The sequence below is a fragment of the Chiloscyllium plagiosum genome, unplaced genomic scaffold (genome assembly GCF_037043375.1).
Source record: "Chiloscyllium plagiosum isolate Xiang-an unplaced genomic scaffold, Cpla_swu_hap1 HiC_scaffold_21, whole genome shotgun sequence".
NCBI classification, from domain to species: domain Eukaryota; kingdom Metazoa; phylum Chordata; class Chondrichthyes; order Orectolobiformes; family Hemiscylliidae; genus Chiloscyllium; species Chiloscyllium plagiosum.
Window position 1 is genome coordinate 88834369 of NW_028270159.1, and position 9426 is coordinate 88843794.

Here is a 9426-nt window from a genome sequence, read left to right on the forward strand (position 1 = left end):
GACACTCTGGCAGACTGCAAATCAATCGGGAAAATACCTCAGGAAACCAAATCATTTCTGATTAGAGTGTCGGAAATCCCATCTGCTGAAGAGACAGAGTCCTCACAATCCACACTTTCTTTGTTCTCCCTGCCGACAAAGTTTACCACTTCTAATATTCGAGCCAGGAATTCTGATTATAAAATGTTTTAAAAACAGGAACAATCTTCTGAAGCCATTTCCAATTTGAATTAGAATTATTTACCCTTTCACACGGTAACAGCCGTTCCTGAGGAAGGAATTTCCATGAGCTGTGTCCCAGGGCTGGTCAGGAAGCCGCTGATTGAAACTGCAGTGGCCCCTTTCTGGTGTCAGCAGGGGCTTGTAGAGAGTGGGATCACATTCTGCTGCACGTGACCGTCTCACTCATTGTGGACTCAGGGTCAATCATGGATAGGTTCTCGTGGTTGTATTGTCAGAAAATGGTCGGTCTCAATACTTGATGTGAAATATTTGAGGCTCTGTGCTCTTTTTGGGCTAGGACAACCAACATTTCAGCCAAATGCTCTGACCATTTGAGACACAGCAACTGGCAGCAAAATTGTGCGTGTACACATCCAAACGCAGAGTGCTCGAGAGGATGTGGACAGCAGTAATTCTCACTATTTTAGGAATCAGTTGCTCATGTTCCCGTGTTTATCGCAGAGAGGGTGAGAGACCCGAGGAGTAACAAACACACCATAAAGCAATATCAGGACCTGTGTAGTTCTGTCATAAAAAGCTGCCTGCAGTTGTTCTATTGCAAAGTTGGGTTTCAAACCCATGACGCAATAGAGACTGGACCCTAAACCTAGCACATTAAACCTCTCTGGATTAGTGGTGTTGGAAGAGCACAGCAGTTCAGGCAGCATCCGAGGAGCAGTAAAATCGATGTTTCAGGCAAAAGCCCTTCATCAGGAATACAGGGTTTCGCCCGAAACGTCTAATTTACTGCACCTCGGATGCTGCCTGAACTGCTGCGCTCTTCAGCACCACTAATCCTCAATCTTGTCTCCAGCATTTGCATTCATTGTTTTTACCTACATTAAACCACTCGGTGACGCTCCCTGACGATAACTAAGCGCCAAACCTGTCAAGACTAATGTTTCAGCATCGCTTCACTTCAGGCAATTTCCCCTGGCACTTTCTATGAATACCTTCGCATAATTAAAAAAAATATTTACAACGATTTGAAAGGTTTGCACGGTGTGGACATTAGTGAGAAGCTGAATATTCTTCGACAGTTTTCCCCGGAGCTTCAGGCCTGAGGGATGCCCTTGGAAAAGTTTACAAAATCATGAGGTAGACGAGCAGAGAACTTTTTCAGAACTCATGTGAGTTTAAAGCGAGATAGCATAGGTTTAATGTGAGAGCAGTACAATTTGAAAGGGAGGTGAGCGACAGTTGTTTTTAATACAGACATTTTTGTGCCTGTGGAATAAATTTCCACATTTAGTGGCAGAGTTTGGTGCACTCACAACACTTCAAAGGCATCTAAATGGGTATGCAGACAGGAAGTGTTTGGAGAGATAAGGGACAAATATTGGCAAATATGTTTAGATTAGTTTCGGTCATCTGATCAGCAGGTGCAAGTTGAATAGAAAGGTTTGCTTCCATGCTCGGCAATTCTGTGACACTCCAGTACCTGACAACAGTTTCAACAGACCACTTGCAAAAACGCATGCTGTTTGTTACTAAGTCAGCGTGTTTGAATTTTATTTTTTCTTGAGGCGTAATGTTTTGAAATGACACAGAGAGGAATGTTTTCCAGATATTTACAGACAATGACCATTTTCCTTGATGCATTCCCAGGTTCTCCATCAAATCATTTCGTTGACTAAAAAAAACCTCCCAAATCGTGTTGTCCCATCAACTCTCCAGAGAATCCAAAACTGACAGCTCTTAACGTGGACCAGGTGCAAAACTCAAAAGGCAGAGTCATTATCAGGCACACAAACTCATTACTTCTGTCTGTGAGGCAGTGCGAGACGTGTATGTCAAGAACTGCTCACACAAATAGCACCGTAGCAATTCCAAACGGAGCTTCCCGACATTCTGGAGATTTAGTGTATTGCCAAGTAACAGAAAGTGCTCAAGTAACATAAAACAAAACAGAAAAATGTACCATGAAAAGTGAATATTACCAATTATATTCTCGATTAAACTAGGTCAACAATGCGCTGGTGCCTCCAATTGATCGAGCGAGCCAATCTCCAGGTTCCTCACCAGGACAGTAATGAAGGGAATGAGAGAAATATAACAAAGTTTCACGCTGCGGTTGCCCACCTTTTAGCCACAACAACAAAAAACGAGGGAGCAGATTCAGTGCAGGATCTGGCTTCAAAACAGCGGTGAAATAACGACGTCCACTCACTTTCAGGGAAAGCTGTGAACAACGCACATTGTCCAGAACATGAATACACAGCGCGGGCTGTTTAGTTCCCATATTCTACTGCTGTCCCGACATTCATACGAAAATGTACCTTTCAAAGAGAGCGTTTGTAGCTGTGGAATGACAGTGGCAGCTGTTTCCCCTCGCTCTTACTGCCGCCCTTGGTAATTTAGAGGCTGGTATTCTCATCTTACACGCGGTAGTTGAGTGTGCAATTCTCTGTTGCTCTGTTGTGGAAAAGCGGAGTGTTTTGGAGCAGAAAGATGTGAAGCTCGGATGCTTCTGGAGTTCTTGTTGAAAAGTTCGGTGACGCGAGGAAGATGGTTTGCAGACTTTTCCTCGCCTGTCTGGGTGACATTCTCAGCGCTGCAGAGGTTCCTGTGAAGCGCTGCTCTCATGTTTTGGTACGAATTAATTTGGTTTCATTCCCGCTGCTTCCGTTTGTTGGGATTGCAGATTGGGTCCAACGGATGGAATCCGTGGATGAGTGCCCTGCTTCCAGGATTGTCTGGCTGTCTTCTGCTTGCCCTGTCCTATTATTGTTGTGCTATTCTAGTCGAATGTGTGGCCCTTGCCGTTTGTACGTATTGCTACTAGGGACTGCTAGACTGACGCCCACACAAATTATTTGCCAAGAACCAATATCCATACACCTTCATTCGCAGATGCATGGCACACGAAGTTCACAAGGAGGATATGCTTTGAGCTAATTTTTAAATCATGCTTCCCTGTATTAAAAACAAATTCTGGAAAACGATATCCAGACTCCTCCGAGCACTCGGTCTTATGACAGCACAGAAACCGAGAGCCTCACTCAGACAACAACTCACGAGAAAACAAGGCCCAATACGCATCATGTGCAGGTCAAACGTGGTTGACGAGATTCCACGCTGCGATTGCACGAAACACGACATAGGAGAAAGAGGCTGACAACTAGAGAGCTGCACTCATAATTTCATCTGGACTGTAAACGCCTCGGACAGCTGTTCCTTGCAGTTATGCACAGAATATTGAATGTCTCTGATTCCAGGGCTTAGAACTCGGATGATACGACCGTCTGCAACACTGGTTACTTCCTTGTGTGAGGTAACTCCTGATGGAACACATGTAACATTCTATTGCTCATTGAGAAATATATTCAAAATAGGAGCTCATAGCAGCATTTCTGTTGTCTTTCTGGTGCTGTCCCTGACATGCCCTGTGGCACTGCACTTATTCTCTGTTTCCTGAGGGTTCGGCACATGCTTCCACGATCGTATTATGGGCAGTAATCTGCATTTTCGCTTCAATAAGGAGTGTGTGAAGCGGAGGTCCACCATTCTCGATGCTATTTTTCTCTTCTTATGCACAACTACAATACAGTAAACGATCAATTAATATTGTAAGATGATACACAGAGGCCTGTGAAATATCGAAGTTTTAATGACATTTATGCAATGGTTAGAGATGACCTTGATTCAGGAAATAACGATGTAAAGTCTGTTTGGCTGGAGTTGAGGAACAGTGAGGAATGAACTCACAAGCATGTGTAGTTTACAAGCCCACTCGCAGTAACCACAAAGCGAAATAAATCGTACAAGGAAAAAAATATTGAGTGTGAGTGACAAAAATGGCAATAGTCATGCGTGATCTAAACTTCCCATCTAAAACTCTCGGTTCTATTGTAGAAACGTTTGGAGAACCATAATCAAAGAAATCCCACATGTCCCATAAAACATCACGAGGGATATCTTGGAAATTGATTACTCTACTGGTGATTTAATTTTCTTATTTTCTTGGAAACCATCTCTTTAATTGTGAGCATCAGAAAAGGCTTTCTTTTGCCAGCAAGAAATAAATATGTGATTAACCTTTGTTCGTTTCATGTATAAGAACACTGTGACTCCTCTGCACTGCACATCTTTTGCGTTTCTATCGATTTTAATAGTAGCGTGTCTTTTGATTCTTCCCAACAAAGTATATGACCTCGCATTCCCGACATGAAGCTGCATCTGCCAAGAATACTCCAATTGTTGGAGGGAATCCTGAGGAACAGAATGTACATGTATTTGGAAAGGCAAGGACTGATTCGGACAGTTAACATGGCTTTGTGCGTGGGAAATCATGTCTCACAAATTTGATTGACTTTTTTGAAGAAGTAACAAAGAAGATTGATGAGGGCAGAGCAGTAAATGTGATCTATATGGACTTCAGAAAGGCGTTCAACAATGTTCCCCATGGGAGACTGATTGGCAAGGGGAGATCTCATGTAATAGCAGTGGACCTAACACCGACCCTTGTAGTACGCCGCCAGTACCTGGACACCAAGAAGAACATGTTCCATCAACTACAACAATGTTTTCTATTGGCAAGCCAATTACTGATCAAAGCTGCAATCTCTCCCACAATTCCATTCCACCGCATTTTGTGTAATATCCTATTGTGGGGAACCTTATCGAACAACTTTCTGAAACCCATATACACCACATCAACCGGTTTACTCTCATCTCCCTGTTTGGTCACTTTGTCATAAAAGTCAATAAGATTCGTTCGGCAAGGTCTACCCATCACAAAACCGTGCTGACTGTCCCTGATCAGATTATTCTTTTCTAGATGGTCATAAATCCTATCTATAATAACCTTTTCCAACATATTACCAACAACTGCAGTGAGACTCAATGGTCTGTAATTACCAGGGTTGTCTCTACGACACTTTTTGAACACGGGAACAACATATGCTATGCTCCATTCCACAGGCACTACTCCTGTAGACAACGATGATTTAACGATCGCCGCCAAACGTAATCAATCTCTTCCCTTGCTTCCCAGAGGATCCTAGGACAGATCCCATCCGGCCCAGCGGACTTGTCTGTTATCTCACTCTCCAGTATTTCTATCACCTAATCCTTGTGAAACTCAATCTCTACTACTCCAGACGCAAGTATCTCTATACCTTCCTCGCCAACATTTTCATTTTCTATAGCGAACACTGTCGAAAAATATTTATTTAGCGCTTCCCCTATCTCCTCTGACTCCACACACAACTTCCCACGATTATCCTTGATTGTCCCAAATTTAACTCTCGTCATTCTTTTATTCCTGAAATACCTATGGAAAGCCTTAGGGTTAACCCTGATCCTATCTGCCAACAACTTCTCATGTCTCGTCTTGGCTCTTCTCAGCTCTCTTTATACGTCTTTCCTGATATCGTTGGAACCCTCGAGCGCTCTAACTGAGTTTTCACATTTTGTCCTAACATAAGACTTCTTGTTCTTCTTGACCAGGGATTCCACTTCCTCAGTAAACCACGGCTCACGCGTTCTATATCTTCCTACTTGCCTGACAGGTACATACTTATCTAGGACACACAGGAGCTTTTCTTTGAATAAGCTCAACATTTTTAATGTGCTCACCCCCTGCAGTTTCCTACCACATTCTACGTTTCCTAAATCTTACCTCGATACATCGTAATTTCCCTTCCACCAGATGAAACACTCGCTCCGTGGAGTACACCTATCCCTTTCAATCACGATAGTAAACCTGAGAGAATTGTGATCGCTGTCTCCAAAGTGCTCACATACTTCCGAATCTAAAACCTGGCCAGGCTCGTTTCCCAAGTCTAATCAAATTACTGGCCTGGTTTGCAAAATAGGTGTTCTGAACTTTGAGCGAAAACGGTTCCAGCAGGAAAGCATTCATAACGTAGCCAGCAGGAATCGAACCTACGTGGGGAAACCCCAATGGATTTCTAATCCATCGCTTTAACCACTCGGCCATGACTACAGACAGCGCAGCACGGTTGAGCAATGACCAAATCAGCCGTGATCTCATTGAAAGCTCTTGCTGACTTGAGCTAAATGCTTCCATCTCCTTTCATACCTTTGCTGTCATTTGTAAGGTGCGAGACACCAATGTAAAAGAAGGAAAGCACAAAGGTAGGAAAAGATATTTGCAGTCAAACTGAGTCAAAATTATTTATTGAAAGGAAAATCACACTTGGCAATTTGCTAGATCTCTTTGCGAACATGACCAGCAGAGGTAAGCAAGGGAGCTATTGATCTGAGTATTCTTGGATCTGAAGCAAACAAAGGTTAGTGACATATTCATTTCTTTTTCCGGCGAACGAAATGTTCTTTCCTGATGGTTACAATGAAAGAGACGGTTCCCAATAAAAGACAAAGATTCAGTCACATCTAGATATATTTCAATGTGACATGATTCATTTTCCGTCCCAAATTACCCCAGAGATGGAGGGGGTGAGTTACTTTTCTTCACTCTTCAACTCCTCAGCACGGAGGTACAGACATGAAACCGCTAAAGATGGAGTACTTGAATTGGGAACCAGTGACACTGAAGGAACTAGGCAAAAGTGAGGACTGCAGATGCTGGAAATCAGATTTTAGATCAGAGTGATGCTGGAAAAGCACGGCAGGTCAGGCAGCATTCGAAGAGCAGGCAAGTCGACGTTTCTGTTGCCAGTCCTGCTGCGTTCCTCAAACAATTTTCGTTTTTGGCTCAGATTTCCAGAAGCTGCAGCTATTTGTTTTATGTTAACCTTCATAATGTTTTGGACAAAACCAATGACCTGACAGCATCGGAAAATCGGCAGAAGTACTGGTACACTGATATGTTTGCTGAACAATACAACCATTCCATGAGCGGGAATACGATCCGGGCCACGGTGCTGAGAACACCGAATCCTCACAAATAAATAACAAGACAAGGCGATAGATACTATAGTATTTGGTGTAAATAAAACACCCTTTCTGAACATTTTCGTGGCAGATTATTTTCAACTTGTCTTCGAAGATTTACAAAGTGGAAAAGGCCATTCCGTCCGTGTGCATTGCGGCTAATCAGAGAACCATCCATTCTAGTCGCAGTTTCCAACTTTAGCTCAAAGTCTCGTGTGTTCTAATGTTTCCAGGGCAAATGTCAATGAGGTTATCCTATGTTCTTAAATGGCACAATAACGGGGCAGAAGTATGACACTTCCACAACGAATTGTAAGTCTTTTGAGGAACTCATGCTCATTTTCACCCACAGAGGGAGACACACAGTAAGATACCCCCAAACTGACGGAGGTGTCCGTTGTGTAGAGTTGGAATTTGAAATGGACAATAGGACAAATGCAAGTTTTAAATGCGGAAGCACAGAGGCGACGTCCCGCCAGGACTTCACAGGGGAGCGTCAACGTAGACCACGGTTAAAGCGAAACAAGTCAGACGCGTTATCGATTACGCCACTGGCCCAAGAGGCAAGCCTAGCGTTGGCAGTATGTCGATATGTAATGCCATGGACTTTCACGGAATCAAAATTAAAAAGGTGAACAAGCAGCGAAGATCATCACCAACATTGCTTCACTTCGATTTGTGAAGCAATGCCTTTCACTGGCAAAGGAGAAACATTTGTCCTCAGCTGCCTGCTTCAGGGTCGCCTCCTTCTCTGCTGGAAGTTTCCATCGTTTTATTGACAGTCACGACGCGATTTCATGATCCACTCCAGTGAAAAAGTGTCATGGTGTCATCCAAGCAAGAGCCTGTAGATTCTCAGCGAGAGACCTCCGGTCATTTCGAGCTCTGGATGTGGAATTAGACGAGATGCGTGACACCTTTTATTGGCGCCACCACTTCACTGCAAATTAGCGGCTCAAAACGAGCCGTTGTTGCAGCAGCTTGATTTGTACCTTCCTGTAGTGCTTTTGCTAAACAACATCAGATAGATCCCATCCGGCCCAGCTGACTTATCTATTTTCACACTCTGCAGTATGTTGTGGTTCTGTTCGCCGAGCTGGAAGTTTTTGTTGCAAACGTTTCGTCCCCTGGCTAGGGGACCTCATCAGTGCTTGGGAGCCTCCTGCGAAGCGCTTCTTTGATGTTTCCTCCGGTGTTTATAGTGGTCTGTCCCTGCCGCTTCCGTTTGTCAGTTTCAGCTGTCCGCTGTAGTGGTTGGTATATTGGGTCCAGGTCGATGTGATTGTTGATGGAGTTTGTGGATGAATGCCATGCCTCGAGGAATTCCCTGGCTGTTCTCTGTCTGGCTTGCCCTATGATAGTAGTGTTGTCCCAGTCGAATTCATGTTGCTTGTTGTCTGTGTGTGTGGCTGCAAAGGATATCTGGTCGTGTCGTTTCGTGGCTAGTTGATGTTCGTGGACGCGGATTGTTAGCTGTCTTCCTGTTCGTCCTATATCGTGTTTTGTCCCGTCCTTGCATGGTATTTTGTACACTACATTAGTTTTGCTCATGTTGGGTATCGGGTCTTAAACTACTGGACGTGTGCCTCACAACACATTTCACATTCAACAACCAGAATTACGAACAAATCAACGGAACACCCATGGGATTCCCAATCTCGGGACTCATAGCAGAGGCAGTTATGCAAAGGTGAGAACAAACAGTCCTACCACAAATTCAAACTAAACTCTGGGTCAGATATGTCGATGACACGTTTGTAATCATTAAAAACACGGAAATAGAAAAAAAACACCGGATCATCAACGCCACACTCACAGGAATCCGATTCACGAGAGAAGAAGAAAAGGATAGCCAACTCCCATTCCGAGACGTGATGGTACAGAGAACACCGAATGGAGAATCCCCTATAAGGGTATACAGGAAAGCCACACACACAGACGAAGTCCTAAACTATGGAAGTAACCACCCCAACACACACAAACGAAGCTGCATCTGGACACTATTCAAAAGGGCCACAACACACTGCAGTACACCAGAACTGCAAAAAGAAGAAGAGGAACACCTATACAAGGTATTCGCCAATAACGGATACCCGCTCAAATTCATCAACAGATGCCTAAGAGAATGACCACGGAACGAGGACATACCACAACCAAAAGGACTAGCCACACTACCATACATCAGGAACATCTCAGAACTGACAGCCAGACTACTGCGACCCCTAGGACTCATAACGGCACACAAACCAACAGCCACGCACAGACAACAACTCACCAGAACGAAGGACCCGATACCCAACATGAGCGAAACTAATGTAGTGTACAAAATACCATGCAAGGACT

At 43.9% G+C, this 9426-nt stretch overlaps 1 non-coding gene across 1 annotated transcript; it reads right to left on the reverse strand.

Moving 5' to 3' along the window:
• Nucleotides 1-6090: 6090 nt before the first annotated feature.
• trnas-aga (transfer RNA serine (anticodon AGA)) lies at nt 6091-6172 on the reverse strand. The gene has a single exon. It is a non-coding gene; the product is annotated as a tRNA-Ser (tRNA).
• Nucleotides 6173-9426: the final 3254 nt, after the last annotated feature.